This window comes from Chrysoperla carnea, chromosome X, assembly GCF_905475395.1.
Source record: "Chrysoperla carnea chromosome X, inChrCarn1.1, whole genome shotgun sequence".
In the NCBI taxonomy this organism is placed as follows: domain Eukaryota; kingdom Metazoa; phylum Arthropoda; class Insecta; order Neuroptera; family Chrysopidae; genus Chrysoperla; species Chrysoperla carnea.
The window spans coordinates 13,065,025-13,083,379 of NC_058342.1; the positions used below are offsets into that span (position 1 = coordinate 13,065,025).

An 18,355-nucleotide genomic window follows, 5' to 3' on the forward strand; every position below is an offset into this window, starting at 1 on the left:
GAGCCCGCCAGGGACCAAAACATACGATATGCGTAGTGAGAGTGAAGATTGGGAGTGAGTTCCCCTGTCTCCTTGTCTAATACATATACTTATACATAATATACTGGGTGTAGCATACTTAAAGGACGTTTATTTACCAACCTGTTTTGATATGTACCAGAGACTATATCAGTAATATATATTCTTTGCTATGTGCGTTCATTGGAAAATAGTACCAAAGTAAATTTTAAATAATTTTAATGAATGGAAATTGAAATATTTATTTGTAGTTGACGATGTTATTTTTGAAAAATATCGATTAATCTTCCATTTAGTCCCATGTAAAACCTTGCTTTTTGCCACTTTTTATACCATGCATATATGTAATATGCAAGGTGTACTAAATTTAGTCCCAAGTATGTAACGCCTAAAAATATTGATGCCACGCACAAAATTTTGCTATAGGTGTTCATAGAATCACCTAATTAGTCCATTTCCGGTTGTCCGTCCGTCCGTCCGTCCGTCTGTGGACACGATAACTCAAAAACGAAAAAAGATATCGAGCTGAAATTTACTCAGCGTACTCAGGACGTAAAAAGTGAGGTCGAGTTCGTAAATGAGCATCATAGGTCAATTGGGTCTTGGGTCCGTAGGATCCATCTTGTAGACCGTTAGAGATAGAACAAAAGTTTAAATGTAAAAAATGTTCCTTATCAAAAAATAAACAACTTTTGCTTGAAACATTTTTTCGTAAACATAAACTGTTTACCCGTGAGGGCGCCAATTAGGCGGAAATTTTATAGTATGTACCATACTTGAATATCAGTTATGTATGTGTCACATGAATATATGTGTTTATGTTATCAACACTGACTATGCATGGTATTTCAGCAATTAATTCAGTCAATTGTTTGTTTTCACTTGTTAAACTTAAAATTTATTAAGTATTAAGTAATTAAATTTATTATAATTAATTAAAATTAAGTCGTCAACAGTATATTTTTTCTCTCTTAAATCATTTAAAATTTTATATTATCATAATTTTTTTTATTTCTCTATTAACAATTTTCATGAATGTACGTCCTTAACTTGACATGGCTTCTATTCCCTACGCTGCGCTTTCTGTGACGTTGTCGACTATCCAGTATTTTATATAGATCAGTGAGTTATATACATATATATTATGTATCATAGTAGCTGCATATTTACATTCTGTATTACCGACCGATTGTGTTTATGAATCTATTTTGTAGAAAAAAATGAAAAAAATGGTGGGTTGTGGTTAACATTGTAAATACTGCTTTGTAACTGTAATAGCTGAGAGTAATTCATTATCGCAGCGTAATTTGCAGTAATCATTTCGTGAACTATATAAAAATGCTTGGTTAAACAAAGTAAATTCAACTTCTGAAAAATTTGGACCAAATCAGGTATGGCAATTCAACCAAATCAATTAATATCATGAGTCGATAACAAATTAATAGAATTGTTGTTTTTTTGTAAATTTTTAGACTGTATTTTGAATATCATAAAAACCAGAAAAATTCTGGTTTATATTTTGTATACATGATGACAACGAAGCCTATTTGGAAGCATATTCGGATTTAAAAAAGTAGGTCGTGCATCGATCCATGTGGATTTCATGTTTAAATGGTACATTACATGTATCCTCGACCATGTGCACGGAATTTAAGGAACATGAATTTTTTATACGCTCATTCAGGAGTTGAACGTTTACTGGCACCTACAAGGTAAAATCAAAATATATTTCTTTTTGAATATTTGCTATTTAGTGACAGAATCTGAGGTACGCTGGATAAATTATTGTTAACGAATATCCTTCTCCATATATATTTGATATACAGAGTGCTTTATTCAGTTGACATATGCTTGAAACTTGAAAGTAACTTTTATTGGTAAAAATGCTTCAAGCAGACATTAAACTTGACCTAGGTTTTCAAGCTCAATGAAAAGCTCTTTCTACTCCATAACTGTTAATCGATAGATGAATATTTTAAAGTTGTTATTGATTATAAAAGTAACATTTTTTGTTCGAAATATTTTTAAGAAAATCGTACAGTTTAGACAAGAACGGGCTGAAAAATTTTACCTAAAATTGTTGTTTCGTATTAAAATTGTTATTTCTTAAAGTTGTTTCTGTGCAATATAGGCACTCTTCAAAAAAATTTTTACAATAAATCCAATAAAAGTGATTTGTTTTTCTAATAAAGTCAATTTTTGTTCAAATTGAATGAACAAACGCACAAAAGCATTATAATCCAAGCACAGTCGTTGTCAGAAACGTTTCGTCAATCTGGAATGTTTTACTTTACCAGATTACTATGCGAAGCAATTACTTCAGCAATTTCTCACAATAGCTATATCAATCAGATAGTTTATCTCGGGTTATTTATGACGAAGACGCCAAGCTCGAAGAGTTCTATATGCCCTAGTAATCTGCATTTAAATAACGAAACACATGATAATGGCTAAGACGTCACATACTTCCTTTTTTCTTTAAACCTTTTGAAGACCATTTCCATACCCAATTGAGTTTTTTACTAGGAAAATCCTCAACAAGCATTGGGAGATCGCAACGTATCGGTGCTGTTGAATTTTTCGAAGGAATCAATCCAATTTCTTCGAGAAAGGAAATCGCATTTTCAAACGAACTAATCAAGTCCTTAAAAGATTCAAAGATACAGAATTATTTTAATTTATCATGCAAAAGTGTAAAAATTGAAAACGATGAAAAGTTATATCAATGAACTGAACGTTATAAACACTCAAATGAAAATGATTTTTATGACAAAAAAAGAAAAAAAAAAAAAAAACCAAATGAACATGGAAGTTGGTTTTCTTGAAATTGACAAAAATCTATTGTAATTTTTGGCTTGTAGGCCAATAGAATAACGGGAAAATATACGGCTTACGTGTTGTTGTCGGTTACTGTTCAGAAGTGGTTTTAATCTATGGAGGGGGTAATCACATAATGTACCTGCCGAGTCCATTTCTCCGGAACCTGGGGACTGGAGCTATCAAACAAATTCGGCTGAAAATTTTGTTTTGCTTTCTTCTAAGTGATGCACTTTAGGATACTGGCACTACTGGAACTTTTTGTTCCTTAGTTGTTTCTCTAGAACTTCGAAAGAAAAAAAAATAAACCAAAAATTTTTGGTTGCAAATTTTCGCGAAAAAATGCCAAAAAAACGCTATTTTTAATTAAATTTATAATATTTTGCACTTTATGTCTGAAAAAAAGTGATTGACTTTGAGCAGGCCACAAGGTCTGAGTTTTTATCCGATCGCAATATGCTTGATGGAAAAAGAAAGGGCGAAATGTTTATTTTATTTAGCAATTATGTGCCCCATACTCATATTCAATATTAACAACAATTACAGCGGTTTAAAAAACGGCGAAAATTCCCTAGTTGTTTAATTTTCTCAATGAATTTTCAACTTAACGAGATGCTAAATAAAGAAAATGTGGTATCCGGAAATAGGGTAATTCTGTCTCACCTTATAGTTGTTAATTGAAAAAGCACAAGTTGGCATGAATATGATTTTGTTGAGTACATTCAGACCAACATTTTTCACCGGCTCTCATAAAAATCTACTGGCGAGGATCCGATTCCTTGGTCAAATGTCTTATTTCCTCGACTAAGATCAAAATAATCAAAGATATTAATGTTTAAGGCATGCAGATATTGAGTATTTTTAAAGAAAAAAAGTTGTTGAGTTTTGTTTTTGTTTAGTCGTTACATGTATGCGATGCACAAAATATATGTATCATTCTATTTGGAGTAGAATGAACCCCACCAATGATAACTTGTTTCAATTTTTCCTCAAGCATAGGAATAATTAATCAATTTTAATTGATATTTTTAGGGCAGCAATGATAGATTGAGTGGATACGTCAAAAGATCAAAATTAACTGAAATGAAAATATTATCACCATGAAAAAACATGTATAACACATTTCCCCAAGCTAAGTCGATGTTATTGTCAACAAGAGATCCAACATCACCATTGCCTACTCCACCGCCCTTGGTAACACCCTCAATACCATCTGGAACTGAATGTGTTGTACCAACAACACCAATTCCAATTACTAATTTCACTGATACAACTACTACAAATGGTAAATATTTTCTTTATTTCTAATTCTAATTATACAAGGTTTACCATTAAGAACACCCGAATATTAAATTTAAATAAAAAAAATTGTGGATGAGGTATCATTAGGGTTTCTGCTGGAGAAACTTGTCTTTAGCCAAGACGGGAAACAAAACACAAGAACTCGACAAATCAATTAGCGCTGGATAACTAAAAAAAAAACACGCATACAACATGTGACGAATCTAGAGTATAGCATCGAATGCCTACTTTTGAAAAAATGTACAATGCTGTCTGTAATGACTAATTAGCAAACATCGACGGAAGAATGAGTATGTTTTCTCGTTATCGGGAAACATCGTCAATAAAATAAGAAATTGATTATTTTGCGGGTTACTGATTTAGTTTTAGTTTGGCATGCTATGCTCAAATTAAAAAACAATAGTATTGAAATTTAATTACGATTTGTTTAATCGAAAGACTGTGATGTTAATAACATAATATACACAACCCAAAGTATTAAAGAGAATTTTTTTAACACACATTTTTACCAAAATTTCAAACAGCTGTATCTCTGCGAAATATCATCGAATTTGGAACAGCGATAGCTCGTTTGAAAACTTATCCTATCTAATTTTGAAATCTATTGCTCAAAAATATTTATCATCCCTTGCCGCTTTGTATGGACAATGTGAGAAATGTTATTCCTAAATATAAGTTGATACGCTGGTAGTCGAGGATTCTGAATTTTTTCCTATAGCTCCACTTGACCTGAAAATAAGACGATAAGTAAATAAGACACCATGAAACAAAAGTTATATGATGCTGAGCACTGCTTTTGCCCAGAGGGCGGAAAAATATATCTTAACAATGATAGGGGGAATCGTAAGAGGGGTGAATTGTAATTTAAGCATATTTCGAAAAGTCATAACTTTTCAAGTTATTGGCGATTGAAATTCGGAGTGTTTAATGTCAAGTAATTGAAAAGTTTTTTGAAAAGTATATCATGCACTAACGTACTGTAAAAGTCCTGGAAAATGAAAACAGCTTAAAGTCATTTGCAAGAAAATAAATGGAGGTATATGAAAATAAAGTTGCTCGTACTTTTTTTTTATGTTTTATTCAGCACAAAAACTGATGAATTTACCTCGGGAACTAAAATTATTGCTTGGCACTCTTTAATTTACTTTATTTAGGTCCTGAAAACATGCTTAAAAAGTTCTAGCAGTTTCGGATATATATTTTTTGAAATATTGCAATTTAAATGCAAAAAAATTTTTTTTTCGAATACAAACAAGAAGTATGTGTTTATCGTTAAATTATTCGAATAATAATAAAATTGTTTAGAGGACAAAAATTAAGCTCTTCTTCCGCAGAATATTTTATCTGCAAAACTTTTTTTTGTAACTTTATTATTTTTCGTGTTTTTTGCATTTAAATTGCAATATTAAAAAATATATGTCCAAAACGGCTTGAACTTTTTGAGCATGTTGCCAGTACCTAAATAAAGGAAATTGAAAATTGGCAAACATTAACTTTTGTTCTCGTGGTAAATTCATCGACTTTTGTGCTGAATAAACCATAAAAACAAGTGAAAACAAACAATTGACTGAGTTCATTGTTGAAATACCATGTATAGGCAGTGTTGGTTACTCTACCACATTACACATACATACATGTCACACATTCATAACTGATATTCCGATATAATACATACACTATTTGCGCCCTCACGGGTAGACGGTGATGCTTACGAAAAAATTTTTCAAACAATAGTTGTTTATTTTTTTATAAAGAACATTTTTTACTTTTAAACTTTCGTTCTATCTCTAACGGTATACAAGTTGGGATGATCTCACTTTCTACGTTCTAACTCATTGTAAAAATTTCAGCTTGATATCTTTTTTCGTTTTTGAGTTATCATGTTCACAGACGGGCGGACAAGCGGAAATGGACTAATTAGGTGATTTTATAAACAACTATACCAAAATTTTGTTCGTAGCATCAATATTTTTAAGCGTTACAAACTTGGGACTAAACTTAATATACTATGATATATTTCATATATACATGGTATAAAAAATGTACGAGCAACTTTCTTTTCACTATAGTGTAGGCGCTGAGTGGATTTCGTATGCATTTACAGGTCCTACCGAACAAGGAGTGTATTTCGACGTATGGGGGGAAAATTTATTATAAACAAATTAATTGTTTATACGTTCATAGCTCACAAACTATTAAAAATTTTAACAAACAATTGTGTACCATTTTATTCTATATGGTTTGAAACGTCCGTAGATTTGCTAATAAATAATATTTTTGTACTTTAAGGTACTCATTTTAAAGATATGACTCTATTTTTTAATGTTATGCTCATAAAATACGTTTTATACAATAACAACGAAGCTAGCACGATTGTAATTATTAATTTTTATCATTTTTCCGGCACGTTTCAAAACCCCCAAATAAATATATATGAGAAAATAGAAAATTTGTTCTAATTTAAGAATTTTTTTGTATTTTTGAAAATATCTCTATTAAAATTTGAGTTATTGCAATCGAACGCGAATGTATGATGAAATTTTGCGTAAAATAGAGTAACTTGAAAAAATAGATTAATTTTGAGAAGCTGTATCTCTGAAACTATCGGTCCTATTAAAACCGGCTTGATCTCAAATTATTGTATATTTAACCTTCTTTATAAATAAATACTACAATTTTTGATGAAAAAACCAGCCCTTTCAGTTCAAAATCGGCAAAAACTGAAATAAGGTCAAAATTTTCGAGGTTTTTCTCATTTTTAGGCATGATTCGGTCGTTTGCCATGGTCGAAAACTTAACATTGTCTTTACATTGCAAACAACATATCAAAAAAACAATCATATCTGATTTGATGCAACGTTTTCATGGTTATTTTTTATTGAATCAGAATTGATTTATACATTCGCGTTCGATTGAAATAACTCAAGTTTAATAAAGATATTTGAAAAATAAAAAAGATTATTAAACTAGAACAAATAAATTTACAGTTTTCTCATATATATTTTGTAGGTTTTTTTTTTCTTCGCTAAGGTTTCGGTTTCGACTTACATATAAACTTATAGCTTCGTTCCTATTACATAAAAAGTATTTTTATCTGGATAACATTAAAATATAGACTTATGCCTTTAGAATGAATATCTTAAAGTACAATAATATTATTTATTAGCTATTCTACGGACGTTTCAAAACAAGTGATGCGGGCCTAACAAAATAAAATGGTACAAAATTGTTTGGTAAAATTTTCAATAGCCTAGAAGGTGTGGCCGTATAAAAAAATTAATTTGTTTTTAACAAATTTTCCCCCACTCTGAGCTATAAGCAAATTGAAAATTCGGATTCACAGGATCAAAATACGTCGAAATACACTCCTTGTTCGGTGGAACCTGTAAATGCATGAAAAACCCACTCAGCGCTTACACTACTATAAGTCCGTTAATTTTTGTGCAAATGACTTGAACTTTTTTTCATTTTCTTGGACTTTTATACTATTTTAAAAAGTGTACGGTATACTATTTTCAAAAACCGTCAAATTTTCAGTTATTTGACGGTAAATACTCCAAATTTCAATCGCCAATAACTCGTAAAGTATTGATTTTTCGAAATATGCTTAAATCACTTTTTTTTGCTTAGAATTTATCCCCTAATATTTAACATGTAAAGGATAGGATTTCATACTATTTTGAAGATATTTTTCAACATTATTTAGTTTACATTTTTGCTATAGAAAATAACTTTTCTTAAATAACTATATAAATGTAAATAGACAAATTAGGAATTTTTTGAGCCTAATTCGGGTATATAAGAGCGTTTAGTTTACAAAAAAACAAAGATTATTTTTTGAGGAAATTTGGTCTAATCCAGAACTGAGTTGTATAGGCGACAACGATGTTGAATTTACTCTGTGCTGTGACTATGAAATATGCTGATACACATTAAAGACAGATGGAGAATATATGATAGTGATCAATACAAAATTTTGATTTTTTTAAAAATAAAAAATTGTTTTGCATTTTTTCATCAGTTTTGAGCAAAAAAGTACTCTTGTAATTTTTTCTCTAGCTTTTTTTCTTGTAACTCTTTTCGCTTTGTTTTCGAAATAAAAATTCTTAAAAAAATAAAAATGCAATATTCGATTTTACGAAAAATGTGTTTTTTTTTAAATACCTGAGGAAATTCGCTTAGCTTTCGCAGCTCCTGCGCTGCGAATTTTTATCTTTTAAAGATATCGCAATTGATATCAGATATCTCTTTTATGTCATTAGAAAAACCTTAACAATACTACTACACAAACACAATATACGATAAGTAATTACTTATTGTTGTTGTTTACATTTAATCATGCACACGATATTTACATCATGGTCTATTCGACTATATTTTGATGTAATATGTTACATACAGGCGTAAACTAAATATTGACAAATATCTTGTCTAGTAATCTTAATTAACGAGAATTGAAAAAAATACACTCGAACCAGGACTCGAACCCGGACATCTTGGACTCATGTCAAGCGCCCTACCAATTAGGCTATTCGAGTTCTAGACACAAATGCAATTTTTTCAACTCAATGCTCTGTAATTACGATAAGTAAGTTTATATAATAATTGCTAGTAAAATGGTAAAAAATTTCAATAAAAACTTATTGCTTTCTTAGCTTGGAATGTGAATATCTTGGTTCAAATAGCTCGAAAGGGAACTTTTTACAGCTCATTTTCAAGAAAAATAAACAAACTTTCGAGTGGTCTTAACAAATTTGTTGAAAAAGAATTTTTAAAATTTTGTATGCACATTACTCACCATTTCAACCCTTCTTATAAAGCGGGAAGGGGTGGGAGTCGATATATCAGTCACGACATTGGCTATTCCCCCTCCAGATTATTTCCCCCATTTGAAATGTTTCTGAATTTAAATAATATACAAAAAGAATCGTTCTGAAAAAAAAATCATCAAAATCGGAGCTGTTCCTGAGGACTTCCAAGTAAAAACATTCATTGACTCCACTAAAGAGTTGAAAGGGTGAGAAATGTAATCCCTAAATTTAGAAATGTACCAAAATTTTAAAAATTATTTTTCTACAAATTTTTTAAGACTATTCAAAAGCTTTTTTTTGTTTTTTAAATGAAATTTTCTTGCGAGCTTTTTGGACTAAGATATTCGCTTTCCAAGCAAAATTGGCCCTTCTGGATTTAAAATTCTGTATCATATGTAATAATTATTGTATTGAAATTTTTCTCTTATCATTCGAAAAGAAAACATAAACTGCTTTATTTTTTTTATTTATTTTTTAAGCCCTGACATTATTTTGTAAAAACTTTTCTAACTCTCCCACTTTCCGTTTTTAAAACATGTCAAAAAAACAGAATTTTTTCCGTATTTTAGGCGTTTTTTCATCTGCCCGTCATTTGATAATAAAAGGCGTTATCTAAAATTTTATCGTGCTCATTAGAAAAACTTGTTCTTTCCAATTTTGGACTCTATTACTCAAAATAAGAGTAATGATAGAAGTTTGAAATTTCGAGAAGTTATTGATTTTATACTGTAAATGTCACATAAAAAAGGATTTTTCGAAATTCATCCCCTAAGAGGGTGAAATAGGGGATGAAAGTTTGTATGAAAATATATAAAAATCGTCATTTTTGAGTTCATTTCTTAACCGATTTTATAAATTTTTTCACCTATATAATGCTACTTTATCAGCAAGTAAAATGGGCTATATTTTATTTTCAAAAAAATTAAGGTTCCGTATCAAAAGTTAAAATCAATTAAATACTGAAACCGACATTTTTGAGTTCACTACGTTACCGATTTTAAAAATTTTTTCACCTATAGAATGCTATATTATCAACAAGTGACATGGCCGAATGTTCTTTTCAAAATTATTCGGGATTCGCACTAAAAGTCATAGTCAGGACAATCCATTAAATAGTGAACATAAGGGAACTTAAGAGAATTGAAGACTATAACGTGGATAACTACTAGTTATTTATATTGTTTAAACAATATTTTTGCAACTTATATAAAAAAATTCATTCTTGCGTGATTTTTTTCCACGCACACCAAAAATTGATTTTAACTTTTAGTGCGGAACCCTAACTTTTTTGAAAATAAAATACAACATATGTTACTTGCTGATAATGTAGCATTCTATAGGTGAGAGAATTTTAAATCGGTAACGTAGTAAACTCAAAAATATCGGTTTCAGTATTTAATTGATTTTAACTTTTGATACGGAACCTTAATTTTTTTGAAAATAAAATATAGCCCATTTTACTTGCTGATAATGTAGCATTATATAGGTGAAAGAATTTATAAAATCGGTTAAGAAATGAACTCAAAAATGACGATTTTTATATATTTTCATACAAACTTTCATCCCCTATTTCACCTTTTTAGGGGATGGATTTCGAAAAATCCTTTTTTAGTGACATTTACAGTATAAAATCAATGACTTATCGAAATTTCAAACTTCTATCATTAGCGATTTAGGCTAGGAGTCGATATATCAGTCACGACATTGGCTATTCCCCCTCCAGATTATTTCCCCCATCTGAAATGCTTCTGATTTTAAATAATATACAAAAAGAATCGTTCTGAAAAAAAAAATCATCAAAATCGGAGCTGTTCCTGAGGACTTCCTACGATTGCCTGTTTTATGTATTCATTGACTCCACTACTTGTGCAAAGCGACAAGGTGTAATAAATAAAATTGTTATATTTTGAGCAATAGATTCAAAATCTAGAAAGTACAAGTTTTCAAATAAGCTCTTGAGGTTCGAAATGCGTTGATTTTGCGTAGATCTGTTTGAAATTTTAATAAAAGTGTTAAGGTAGTTTAAGCACCAAGGCAAGTTATACTTGTGGTTGAAATTATTTGTACCTTATTTTCAACTTTGATGATAAATTTTGTTATAACTTCATGAATGTAGACGAACAATATGAATAAAATAATTAATCAAAATTTTCAATTTTCATAATTATGAAATTATTCCAGATATCGAAAAATTTTATTTTTATTTTTCGTCCTATATTGTCAAGTTATAACATATAATATACCTTTTTCACATTTTTTTTAAATGAAAGTAAATATCTTGATAAATGGGCTAAGTTTTTTCCCCGATTTTTTGAAGCCATATGACCGAGAAAACAGGCAATGAAAATCATTAAAATTCAAATTGGCGGAAACGATCCGGAAACACACGAATGTCGTTGTGACGTCAACTAAAGTTGATAATAATGATATATTAATACGACTGTTAACATTGTTTTATTGTCATTGCTTGTCGGATCGACATCACAGATCGCGTGTGCAGTGGAGCAAAAAAAAATCGTTTGATATTATTTCATATTTTGTGACTTTTTTACAATTTTTTTCATAGCGTCTTTATTAGGCTCTACTCGACCTATATTTTCATAAAAAAATTAACAAAAAGCATTTCTGTTTTTCATGAAAAAGGTCTATTCACTATCAAAATTGAAAAAATATATATTTTTTAATTTGTGTCCCCACTATCGTGCTCATATGTCCTTAATTAGTCAGACATATTGTTTTTTTTTTTTTATTATTAATAATTTATTAATTTTTTAACTTTAATTTAAATAGTTTTTTTTTAATTTCCACAAATAGTTTTGGAGAAATATGAAAACTTATCATCTATCTACCGTTTTACCATAAGGCCAGTGTTAAATATGTCTACTTTTAAAGTCATTTATTTATTTTAATAATCGGAAAATTTCTTCGTACTAAATATAATCAAATGAAAAAACTTTACTTTGCTGATTATTCGTTGCACTTTAGAGCCGTATTCAGTTTCAAGAGCAGAAAAATGTTTTAGTTTTATTTCTTTTATATATATATATATATATATCATGTATAAGAATTTTCGAAAATGCAATAATAATGAAAAGATATCTAGAATATTTAAAAATATTCGAAGCTAAATTCAATTCTGAACGCAACGAATACTTTTCGTTATTTGAATAATTAGGCTATTATCAAAACAAATACAAATTGATTTTATTTATATTTTTCAGCTTGAAAATGTTATCAAATTACCAAAACGTAAATGTTATCGGTGTTATCGGCGTCATTTTCGTAATGAAACTGTACGTAACGTAACCGTCGAAAAAATAAATTACCCCAAGATATGATAAACCATTAATATTTAATGTTATAACTGAAAAAATCCTTAAGGAAGAAAGCATACCTTATAATTTTAAATGTTACTGAGTATGTCACAAAGAAATTAAAGAAAAGGATAAAGACGTATTAATTATACCTCAATCCTATAGAGACGCCAGTTTTAACGGTGACGATATATTACCGCATAAACAAACAATTTTTCAATGCACAAAGTGCCCAATGGTCTATAATAAAAAAATTAAACTAAAATATCACGTAAACATAGGAGACAACAACGAAAAGAACGTATTCATACGGTACTAAGCAATCGTTCGAAAATGTATTCATGCAACTATTGTAATTCAGAAACAGTATATTCTACGATCACAGAATTACGTCAACATAAAAAATTACATATTACATCAATGTGTTGTAGAATGGGCTGTGGAATAAATTTTAATGCCTCTCTTGAAAGAGAATTTCATGAATCTATTTGTAACGAACGATTTTCGACAAATAAATTAGATCAATTGGTAATTTGTACCCGGTCTAGAAGTCTGGTTTAGTATCAACCAGTAAATGTCCTTCTATAGACTCTTATCGAACATATCATAGATGAAGGAGGAGTTCAGATGAAAGCTGCGATTCGAATTCTTGAAAGACATCTGTAAAAAATAAAAGATAGCGAAAAGTAATTATGCGAGAAGTTTCAATTGGGGTGTTTCAGATTGTTTCACAATAACCACAGATACTAATGGCCATAAAATTGTTAGAAAATTCAAGTCGAAATGAATCATCATTAAGAAATGGACATCAGTCACCTAACTCTTTAAGATCAAGTAGACCTAGGACTAGAAAGCAGTCAATTAAGGATATGGACAGTATGAAATTAAATCCAGAATTTTTCGCGAAAACTAGTTCTGCATCTATAGGCTTTCAAAAAAAAAAAAAAAAATCGTAGAATCGTACAATATTACCTTAACAATAACAAGCAAGAAAATAAATAGATAAATAGATTTGCGAGATATGATGTGGACGAGGTGTTTGAAATGAGTGTAAGAAAACATTTACCAACCAGTAAGTTTATTTTAATAAATTCTTCTTTTTTTGTTGCTTAACATTATTTCGATGTTCTAGGAGTTTAAGGCAACCACTTACGTTTCAATTAGCCATATGTGTCATATTAGTCACCTAACTCTTTAAGATCAAGTAGACCTAGGACTAGAAAGCAGTCAATTAAGGATATGGACAGTATGAAATTAAATCCAGAATTTTTCGCGAAAACTAGTTCTGTAATATAGGTTTTCAAAAAAAAAAAAAAAATCGTAGAATCGTACAATATTACCTTAACAATAACAAGCAAGAAAATAAATAGATAAATAGATTTGCGAGATATGATGTGGACGAGGTGTTTGAAATGAGTGTAAGAAAACATTTACCAACCAGTAAGTTTATTAGCCCCAGGAAACGCGGTATTAGTTCACTGGACGGTATTAGTTGCACATCGGAAGACTAACATCGATCGGTAAGTTCGCGGTTTAATTCAAACTAGAATGGTGCAATGAATTTGACAGCTAATTATATACAACTATTTGTCTAGGTTCGTACTACTGTATCTCATAAACTTGGCATTGGCATACTTAACTTGATCAGCTTACAACAGCTGATATAATGAATGACAATTCAATTTACACATGAGACAACTCAAGCAATGTCTGAAATAAGATCACGGGGATATGGTTTAATTATTAAGAAAAACAATGGACTAATTGTGGTATGTAATTTCTTTAATTTTGTTTTTTTCTTTTTAAACCATTAATTACTCGATGTATAACTACACATAAAATCATTCTAATAACTCTAACAATAATTTCTATAATCTAAATCTTTAGAAAACCCAACAGTAATAAATATTTATTTTTTTTAAATGTCAGATAATTTAATAGTGTCCGACCGAAGCTTCGGCTTCGGCTACGGCCACCTTCGGCCAAAAAAACCACCTTCGGTCAAACATTCGGCTTCGGCCTGCATTCAGGCCGAAGTCGAAGGTTTGGCCGAAGGTTCCTAGCAAACGTCGGACTTGAACGAACTGTTCTAAATGTTCTTATTTTGAAATAAATTTCAAGGTAATTTTTTTAATCATCTTTAGATTGACTTCTAGATCAACTTCTAGAGAAAATAATCTCTAGATCAACTTCTAGAGATCAACTTTAATATTAAAGTTTTAAAATCATGTTTTTAAACCTTCGGCTTCGGCCGAAGGTTGTGGCGATAGCCGATTAATCGGCTTCGGCCAAAAATCGAACTTCGGTCGGACACTATAATTTAGTAATAATAAATTCTTATTTTCAAATCCATAATAATTTAACAGTAACAAAGTTTTATTTTTAAATCGTTAAATAATTTAACAGCAATAAATTTCCATTTTCAAATCGTTAAATAATTTAACAGTAATAAATTATCGTTTTTAAATCGTTAAATAACTTAACAGTAGTATGATAAAACATTTGTCCTGATTACAGCGCTAATCAAAATGAACAAGAAATGTAATGTATAATAAATAGATTGGTCGCATTTGATAAAGTCACCAACAGCAACGAAAAGTATAATTGGTCTAGTCAACTTAAAACTTAATTGAATGAAGCATATATGCCGGAGATTTGGGAAGCTCAAAACCCACCTCCGCAAAAGGGCAATTTCAATTAATTTAAAACAACTTTGGTTATAAACTTCTTATCAGAGATAAAGAAAATACCTTGGATTCCCGGTTCAGCCTTGTATATCAACATCTTCAACAAACTGAAAGCACACAATACTTGAAACATGCGTACAATTTCAAAACAATAAAGCTAATAAGCCAACTCAAGTTAGTGGGAAAATTCACTATTAAACTTTGGTTAAACGAAATTATATACAAATGAAAACAGGAAAACTTATGTCAGTTATGAAAAGTAAAAGTTATGTACAAATGAAAACTTATGAAAATACGTTTATTAAAAAATACTTCGCCACTATAACTAGTAGTTAGGAATATTTAAAATTTAAATATTCCGAGTGGTAATTAAAGTTAAAGTAAGGTCAAAGTCATTGAAAAAAAATTTTACACAAGCGAACAATGGCTTACCTGTTTAAGTACGATTTAGTTACAAAACAACGAAATGGATTTCTTCCAAAAAAAAACTGCAATCTTGTAATATTCATGGCCATTCACGAAACTATTGGAGGATTAAACAACAATGAATCAGTGGTCGGAGTATTTCTTGATAAAAGTAAGGCTTTTCATTGTCCACATTTAAGTTGGTTTTAATCTCACCTCAATAAAAATTATGCAGTGCCAATACAGCCTTCAACATTATACATGTGACGTGCTACAAGGGAGTGTGCTTAGACCCCTTCTTCTGTTAATATGTGAACGACCAAGAAACATATTAGCACCAAAATTATCCCAATTGATAACAGTTTCACACTCAAAACACAAAATATTTTTGAAGAAAACATCGTATCCATGGATACTTTTATCAGAATACCAAAGCTACCAAATGGGCATGATGATCCAAATGCCCTTCCTGCGATTCGTTGAGTACTTTTATCTTCTTCGCTTTTTAAACAATTTTTATTTAAAATTCAATTTTTATTATGGTATCAAGTCTATTTTTACATTTGAATAGGTAATGTGGCAAATTCGATATCAGTCATCAACCCTAGTTACTGTACTTCTATCTCACAAATTAAAATCACTCGCTCTCAAACATCGTATCAATGGATACTTTTGATCAGAATACCAAAAATATTGCGAAATATTATAAAATTGCCCTCCTGATAAAAAGTCTCAATGCACATGATGATCCAAATGTTCTTCACACGATTTTAAATTCTTGTTATTTATTGACAAAAACCAATTGGAAAAGCTCATTTTTTGAAAATATTAATTAGTTTCCGAGATATTATACCTAGGTAAAGACGTTCTCGAGAATAAATTCCTCTTAACGTAAGCGGTGGCCCTAAATTTTTAGGATACCGAAACAATGATACAAAAAAAGAATGTATAATAAATAAAATAAACTTACTGGTTGGTAAATGTTTTCCTACAAACGTTGCACGGAAACCACGGTTGAATATTATGTTTCTTAGTTTCATGCTTAGACACCACGTCCACATCATATCTCGGAAATCTACATTTGCAACAGCGAAAAGGACATCTACTGGTTGATACTGAACCTAAACGACTTCTAGGCCGGGTACGAACTCCCAGTTGTTCTAAATCATTTGTCGAAAATCGTTCATTACAAATAGATTCATGAAATTCTCTTTCAAGAGAGGCATTAAAATTTATTCCACAGCCCATTCTACAACACATTGATGTAATATGTAATTTTTTATGTTGACGTATTTCTGTGATCGTAGAATATATTTTTTCTGAATTACAATCGTTTCATGAATACACTTTCGAACAATTGCTTAGTACTTTATGAATACGTTCTTTTCGCTGTTGTCTCCTATGTTTACGTTCGTGACGTTTTAGTTTTTTTTTTTTTTATTATAGGTCATTGGGCAATTTGTGCATTGAAAAATTGTTTGTTTATATGGTAATATATCGTCGCCGTTAAAACTGGCGTAACTGTAGGATTGAGGTATAATTAATACGCCGTTATCCTTTTCTTCCTGATCAATCTCGTGGGCGGTTTGTCGTACCGGTCAGGCTTGCGTATCGTAATGACTTTGGAAGCTAAGCCAGCGGTAGATAGTATAACACTATTTACTGGTAGGGACTCCCTTGCTGGAAAGGTTCCAAATGAACGATCAGACCAAGATCCACAAACCCTCTAATTCAGGGTGTTGTGCGATCCGTTGCCTATTGGATGGTTTACAGCCGGACAGCCGGGGGAATACCTTATTCATCTAAAACAAAACTTCTCGTTTTCAGTGCCTCACATACATAGTAGTAGATACTATTTATCTTTTCTACAGATAAGGTGCTCAGTAAATCAATCATTTGTTGTTCAAGACTATCTCGGGTGTGGAAATACTGGTTTATAAAATGTTTTCTCGTGGGATTATAAATTGGACATTCGAGTAAAAAGTGAGTCAGGGTTTCCGAAACCTCGAGGTTGCATATGTCATACAGTTCATTTTGTCGCCATTTATATATGCGTAGTTTGAGGCAATTTTTATATGCGTTTTTAAAGTTAATCGATTTTTTTTATATATTCCGGCGTACCTTCTTCCGTAATTATGAACTGATACAACGGGCTGATACTTGATTCTTTCGTATCCTCGTAAGATTCTTTCCGTATCCTCTATAAGAGATCGCTTATTAAAATTATTTAAAATTTGTAATATATTAGCCCAATACGTTTTTCGCGTTTTAATTTTGCTAAACGTGACCCATGTCCAATCTTTCCAAGATGTCTCTGAGATGATTTGCCCAAATGTATTTATTATCCATACTCTTATTTTGATCAAGATTTACCAACCGGTCATAGCATATTTTCACGATACATTTTTCGTTAATTTTTAAAATTTTTAAACACCAGTAAATCATTCTTTTTTAAGCATCTACGATTATGCGTTCTTTACCAGTTTTAGATTTGATTATGTAATTGGGTGTGCAACGTTGCCATTTAAAGACAGTTTTAAAAAAAAATAGACTAAACACCAAGTCTCAGCACCACATAATTGTTGAATATTTAAAATCAATCTTCAAAAATAAAATTAATTTTTATTTATTTTAAATAACATGTTAACAGAACATTGTCATTAATAATTGTCATATCAGCTCTCGTGGGAAATAAATAAAATAACAATAAAGAATATTTAAAGTGAAATAATATTTGTTTTAATTAAAATTTCCACACTATAATTTCAACAATAACAATGTGGATGAAACCATGCTATCGAAAAGTTTCATACGACCTTCCCAAGACTGAATTTGGTTTGTGTTAGGATGTTTTTGATTTTATGAGAGACTATGCTAGCCTTTTAAATGGCATTTTCGGTAGTTTTCGAGAAAATACCTGAGGGAGAGAAAAGGAGATCGAAATAACAATATTCATTTACAATTTCGATAGTATCCCCGTTTATAATAAAGTTAGGCAGTT

The 18,355-nt window shown here is 30.4% G+C and overlaps 1 long non-coding RNA gene across 1 annotated transcript; it reads left to right on the forward strand.

Annotated features, from left to right (window-relative positions):
• Positions 1-1,230: 1,230 nt before the first annotated feature.
• LOC123302424 lies at positions 1,231-18,037 on the forward strand. The gene is made up of 7 exons (XR_006535505.1): positions 1,231-1,409; positions 1,491-1,730; positions 3,868-4,120; positions 12,170-13,334; positions 13,395-13,782; positions 13,858-14,031; positions 14,780-18,037. It is a non-coding gene; the product is annotated as an uncharacterized LOC123302424 (long non-coding RNA).
• The last annotated feature ends 318 nt before the right edge of the window (positions 18,038-18,355 follow it).